We start from the raw sequence: 7627 nt of genomic DNA on the forward strand, positions 1-7627 counted from the left end.
CTATACAGAATCTCACTTGTATAATAGCTACCTATGGCTTCAGAATTTCACAACAAACTCAGGATAAGAGAGACAGTATGACTGCTGGCAGACCAGCTGCAACTTCCTATGAACACAATGAAAAAGACTAGTGAAACTCAAGTACATTCTAGATTAAAAATCCACACTTTCCCAGGGATCTCCACAAACTAGTACATGTCCTGGTTGTCCCATTGAGACAGGCTGGAACCTGGGACCCTTTGCTGCAGTACTTGCACCTGGACAAAAGTCTTCTCCAGCAATAAATACAAAGAAACTATAAGGGACTAAAAATAACTACATGCATGCCCAGTTGGGAAAATTATGAACAACAAAATACAAAAAGACCAACAACCCAACTGCCACTTCTGAGGAGTTGAGAGCAAAAGCAGGGTGCTACACATGTGCCCTGCACACAGCACTACCAAGAGGGTGGGCAGACCACCTTATTATTATAATTCAAATATATACTCTCTTACTGGCAGAGTTGACACAAAGCAGAACTATAAGCCAAATATAGAAGATTGGTTCAAGATGGCAGAGTAGAAGGATGTGCTCTCACTCCCTCTTGCGAGAGCAACGGAATCACAACTAACTGCTGAACAATCATCAATAGGAAGACATTGGAACTCACCAGAAAAGATACCCCACATCCAAAGACAAAGGAGAAGCCACAGTGAGACGGTAGGAGGGGTGCAATCACAATAAAATCAAATCCCATAACTGCCAGGTGGGTGACTCACAGACTGGAGAACACTTATACCACAGAAGCCCACCCACTGGAGTGAAGGTCCTGAGCCCCATGTCAAGCTTCCCAACCTGGGGGTCCGGCAACAGGAGGAGGAATTCCTAGAGAGTCAGACTTTGAAGCCTAGTGGGATTTGACTTCAGGACTTCGACAGGACTGGGGGAAAAAGAGACTCCACTCTCGGAGGGCACACACAAAGTAGTGTGCGCACTGGGACCCAGGGGAAGGAGTAGTGACCCCATAGGAGACTGAACCAGACCTACCTGCTAGTGTTAGAGGGTCTCCTGCAGAGGCTGGGGGTGGCTGTGGCTCACCATGAGGACAAGGACACTGGCAGCGGAAGTTCTGGGAAGTACTCCATGGCGTGAGCCCTCCCAGAGGCTGCCATTAGCCCTACCAAAGAGCCCAGGTAGGCTCCAGTGTTGGGTCACCTCAGGCCAAACAACCAACAGGGAGAGAACCCAGCCCCACCCATCAGTAGACAAGCAGATTAAAGTTTTACTGAGCTCTGCCCACCAGAGCAACACCCAGCTCTACCCACCACCAGTTCCTCTCATCAGGAACCTTACACAAGCCTCTTAGATAGCCTCATCCACCAAAGGGCAGACAGCAGAAGCAAGAAGAACTACAATCCTGCAGCCTGTGGAACAAAAAACACATTCACAGAAAGACAGACAAGATGAAAAGGCAGAGGGCTATGTACCAGATGAAGGAACAGGATAAAACCCCAGAAAAACAACTAAATGAAGTGGAGATAGGCAACCTTCCAGAAAAAGAATTCAGAATAATGAGAGTGAAGATGATCCAGGACCTCGGAAAAAGAATGGAGGCAAAGATCGAGAAGACACAAGAAATATTTAACAAAGACCTAGAAGAATTAAAGAACAAACAAACAGAGATGAACAATACAATACCTGAAATGAAAAATACACTAGAAGGAATCAATAGCAGAATAACTGAGGAAGAAGAACAGATAAGTGACCTGGAAGACAGAATGGTGGAATTCACTGCCATGGAACAGAATAAAGACAAAAGAAATGAAGACAGCCTAAGAGACCTCTGGGACAACATTAAACGCAACAACATTCACATTATAGGGGTCCCAGAAGGAGAAGAGAGGAAGAAAGGACCCAAGAAAATATTTGAGGAGATTATAGTTGAAAAATTCCCTAGCATGGGAAAGGAAATAGCCACGCAAGTCCTGGAAGCGCAGAGAGACCCAGGCAGGAGAGTCCCAAGGAGAAACACACCAAGACACATAGTAATCAAATTGACAAAAATTAAAGGCAAAGAAAAATTACTGAAAGCAACAAGGGAAAAATGACAAATAACATACAAGGGAACTCCCATAAGGTTAACAGCTGATTTCTCAGCAGAAACTCTACAAGCCAGAAGTGGGTGGCATGACATATTTAAAGTGATGAAAGGGAAGAAACTACAACCAAGATTACTCTACCCAGCAAGGCTATCATTCAGATTCGATGGAGAAATCAAAAGCTTTACAGACAAGCAAAAGCTAAGAGAATTCAGCACCACCAAACCAGCTCTACAACAAATGCTAAAGGAACTTCTCTAAGTGGGAAACACAAGAGAAGAAAAGGACCTACAAAAACAAACCCATAACAATTAAGAAAATGGTAATAGGAACATACATATTGATAACTACCTTAAACGTGTATGGATTAAATGCTCCAATCAAAAGACACAGGCTTGATGAATGGATACAAAAACAAGACCCATATGTATGCTGTCTACAAGAGACCCACTTCAGACCTAGGGACACATACAGACTTAAAGTGAGGGGAGGGAAAAAGATATTCCATGCAAATGGAAATCAAAAGAAAGCTGGAGTAGCAATACTCATATCAGATAAGATAGACTTTAAAATAAAGAATGTAACAAGAGACAAAGAAGGACACTACATAATGATCAAGGGATCAATCCAAGAAGAAGATATAACAATTATAAATATATATGCACCCAACATAGGAGCACCTCAGTACATAAAGCAACTGCTAACAGCTAAAAAAGAAGAAATCGACAGAAACACAATAATAGTGGGAGACTTTAACACCTCACTTACACCAAGGGACAGATCATCCAGACAGAAAATTAATAAGGAAATACAAGCTTTAAATGACACAATAGACCGGATAGATTTAATTGATATTTATAGGACATGCCATCCAAAAAACAGCAGATTACACTTTCTTCTCAAGTGCACACAGGACATTCCCCAGCATAGATCACGTCTTGGGTCACAAATCAAGCCTCAGTAAATTTAAGACAATTGAAATGATATCAAGTATCTTTTCTGACCACAACACTATGAGATTAGAAATGAATTACAGGGAAAAAAATGTAAGAAACACAAACACATGGAGGTTAAACAATACATTACTAAATAACCAAGAGATCACTGAAGAAATCAAAAAGGAAATCAAAAAATACCTAGAGACAAATGACAATGTAAACACAACAATCCAAAACCTATAGGGTGCAGCAAAAGCAGTAATAAGAGGTAAGTTGATAGTAATACAACCTTACCTCAAGAAACAAGAAAAATCTCAAATAAACAATCTAACCTTAAACCTAAAGGAACTAGAGAAAGAAGAACAAACAAAACCCAAAGTTAGTAGAAGGAAAGAAATCATAAATATCAGAGCAGAAATAAATGAAATAGAAACAAAGAAAACAATAGCAAAGATCAATAAAACTAAAACCTGGTTCTTTGAGAAGATGTAGTAAATTGATAAACCTTTAGCCAGACTCATCAAGAAAAACAGAGATAGGACTCAATCAATAAAATTAGAAATGAGAAAGGGGTTACAACAGACATCACAGAAATACAAAGCAACCTAAGAGACTACTACAAGAAACTCTATGCCAATAAAATGGACAATCTGGAAGAAATGGACAAATTCTTAAAAAAATGTAACCTTCCAAGACTGAACAAGACATAGAAAACATGAACAGACCAATCACAAGCACTGAAATTGAAACTGTGATTAAAAATCTTCCAACAAACAAAAGCCCAGGACCAGATGGCTTCACAGGCGAATTCTATCAAACATTTAGAGAAGAGCTAACACCCATCCTTCTCAAACTCTTCCAAAATATAGCAGAGGGAGGAACACTCCCCAACTCATTCTACGAGGCCACCATCACCCTGATTCCAAAACCAGACAAGGATGTCACAAAGAAAGAAAACTACAGGCCAATATCACTGATGAACACAGATGCAAAAATCCTCAACAAAATACTAGCAAACAGAATCCAACAGCACATTAAAAGGATCATACACCACGATCAAGTGGGGTTTATTCCAGGAACGCAAGGATTCTTCAATATACGCAAATCAATCAACGTGATACACCATATTAACAAATTGAAGGAGAAAAACCATATGATCATCTCAATAGATGCAGAGAAAGCTTTTGACAAAATTCAACACCCATTTATGATAAAAACCCTGCAGAAAGTAGGCATAGAGGGAACTTTCCTCAACATAATAAAGGCCATATATGACAAACCCACAGCCAAGATCATCTTCAATGGTGAAAAACTGAAAACATTTCCACTAATATCAGGAACAAGACAAGGTTGCCCACTCTCACCACTCTTATTCAACATAGTTTTGGAAGTTTTAGCCACAGCAATCAGAGAAGAAAAGGAAATAAAAGGAATCCAAATCGGAAAAGAAGAAGTAAAACTGTCGCTGTTTGCAGATGACATGATACTATACATAGAGAATCCTAAAGATGCTACCAGAAAACTACTAGAGCTAATCAATGAATTTGGTAAAGTAGCAGGATACAAAATTAATGCACAGAAATCTCTGGCATTCCTATACACTAATGATGAAAAATCTGAAAGTGAAATCAAGAAAACACTCCCATTTACCACTGCAACAAAAACAATAAAATATCTAGGAATAAACCTACCTAAGGAGACAAAAGACCTGTATGCAGAAAATTATAAGACACTGATGAAAGAAATTAAAGATGATACAAATAGATGGAGAGATATACCATGTTCTTGGATTGGAAGAATCAACATTATGAAAATGACTCTACTACGCAAAGCAATCTACAGGTTCAGTGCAATCCCTTTCAAATTACCAATGGCATTTTTTACAGAACTAGAAAAAAAAAATCTTAAAATTTGTATGGAGACACAAAAGACCCTGAATAGCCAAAGCAGTCTTGAGAATGAAAAACAGAGCTGGAGGAATCAGACTCTCTGACTTCAAACTGTACTACAAAACTACAGTAATCAATACAGTATGGGACTGGCACAAAAACAGAAATATAGATCAATGGAACAGGATAGAAAGCCCAGAGATAAACCCATGCACCTGTGGTCAACTAATCTATGACAAAGGAGGCAAGGATATACAATGGAGAAAAGGCAGTCTCTTCAATAAGGGGTGCTGGGAAAACTGGACAGCTACATGTAAAAGAATGAAATTAGAACACTCCCTAACATCATACACAAAAGTAAACTCAAAATGGATTAGAGACCTAAACGTAAGACCAGACACTATAAAACTCTTAGAGGAAAACATAGGAAGAACACTCTTTGACATAAATCACAGCAAGATCTTTTTTGATCCACCTCCTAGAGTAATGGAAATAAAAACAAAAATAAACAAATGGGACCTAATGAAACTTAAAAGCTTTTGCAAAGCAAAGGAAACTACAAACAAGACCAAAAGACAACCCTCAGAATGGGAGAAAATATTTGCAAATGAATCAACGGACAAAGGATTCATCTCCAAAATATAAAAACAGCTCATGCAGCTCAATATTAAAAAAACAAACAACCCAATCAAAAAATGTGCAGAAGACTTAAATAGACATTTCTCCAAAGAAGACATACAGATGGCCAAGAAGCACATGAAAAGCTGCTCAACATCACTAATTATTAGAGAAATGCAAATCAAAACTACAATGAGGTATCACCTCACACCATTTAGAATGGCCATCATCAGAAAATCTACAAACAACAAATGTTGGAGAGGGTGTGGAGAAAAGGGAACCCTCTTGCACTGTTGGTGGGAATGTAAATTGATACAGTCACCATGGAGAACAGCATGGAGGTTCCTTAAAAAACTAAAAATAGAATTACCATATGACCCAGCAATCCCACTACTGGGCATATACCCAGAGAAAACCATAATTCCAAAAGACACATGCACCCCAATGTTCTCTGCAGCACTATTTACAGTAGCCAGGTCATGGAAGCAAACTAAATGCCCATCGACAGACAAATGGATAAAGAAGATGTGGTACATATATACAATGGAATATTACTCAGCCATAAAAAGGAACGAAATTGGATCATTTGTAGAGACGTGGATGGATCTAGAGACTGTCATACAGAGTGAAGTAAGTCAGAAAGAGAAAAACAAATACTGTATGTTAACACATATATGTGGAACCTAGAAAAATGGTACACATGAACCGGTTTGCAGGGCAGAAAGAGAGACACAGATGTAGAGAACAAATGTATGGACACCAAGGGGGGAAAGTGGCAGGGCGGGGTGTGATGAATTGGGAGATTGGGATTGACATGTATACACTGATGTGTATAAAATGGATAACTAATAAGAACCTGCTGTATAAAAAAATAAACTAAAATTAAAAAAAATAATAAAAATAAGCCAAATATAGTATGGGCACTGAGGCTTTTCCCTTGTCTGTAGCCTCCCCAATCTGTTACCCTGAAAGGGCCTTTCCCACATCTAATTAACCAATAGCTGCTCTCAGGAAAGGATCTCATCCACCACTCCTTGGGAATATAACACTTAAGAATTCAGTGTATCACTTATTGTCTTGAAAAATGATAATAAACTTCTTGAAATTCATGACCTGGATATCTATTCATTCTCAGAGGGAATTATCATGTGTTTACTAAAATATAAATGATTTAGGCTGAAAATAAAAAAGCCCTGAACCTGATAGATTCACTGGTGAATTCTATCCAACACTTAAAGAAGAATTAATATCAATCCTTCTCAAACTTTTCCCAAAAGATTGAAGAGAAGGGAACACTTCCTAACTCATCGTATGAGGCCAGCATGACCCTGATACCAAAGTCAGACAAAGACACAGCAAGAAAAATACAGATCATATTCCTTATAAACAATGATGCAAAAATCCTCAACAAAATGCTAGCAAACCACATTCAGCAGGATTATACACCATGATCAAGTGGAATTTATTCCTGGAAGGCAAGAATGGCTCAACATTCAAAAATCAATTTAATTTACCACTTCAAACGAATGAAGGAGGAAAAAAAACTACATGATTATCTCAATCAATGCAGAAAAAGTATGAAAAATTCAACACCTTTTCAAGATAAAAACACTTGACAAACTAGGAATAGAAGGAAGTTACCTGAACATAATTAAAAAACATATATGAAAGACCCACAGCAAACGTTATACTCAATGGTGAAAGACTGAAAGCTTTTCTTTAAGGAACAAGACAAGGATGCCCACTTTCACTACTTCTATTCAATGGATGGGTGAAAGTCCTAGACAGAGCAATTAAGCAAGAAAAAGAAACAAAGGGCATCTAAATTGGAAAGGAAGAAGTAAAATCATCTAAGTTCACAGAAGATATGATCTTATATGCAAAAAAATCCTAAAGATTCCACACACAAAAAACCTGTTAGAACTAATAAATGAATTCAGCAGAGCTTCAGGACAGAAAACGAACACAGAAAAATCAGTTGTACAGTTGACCCTTGAACAACATGAGTTTGAACTGCACGGGTCCACTTACACGCAGATACTTTTCAATAATAAATACTACAATGCTAAATGGTCCATGGTTGGTTGAATCCACGAATGCA

This window comes from Lipotes vexillifer, unplaced genomic scaffold (assembly GCF_000442215.2).
Source record: "Lipotes vexillifer unplaced genomic scaffold, Lipotes_vexillifer_v1.1 scaffold12, whole genome shotgun sequence".
In the NCBI taxonomy this organism is placed as follows: domain Eukaryota; kingdom Metazoa; phylum Chordata; class Mammalia; order Artiodactyla; family Lipotidae; genus Lipotes; species Lipotes vexillifer.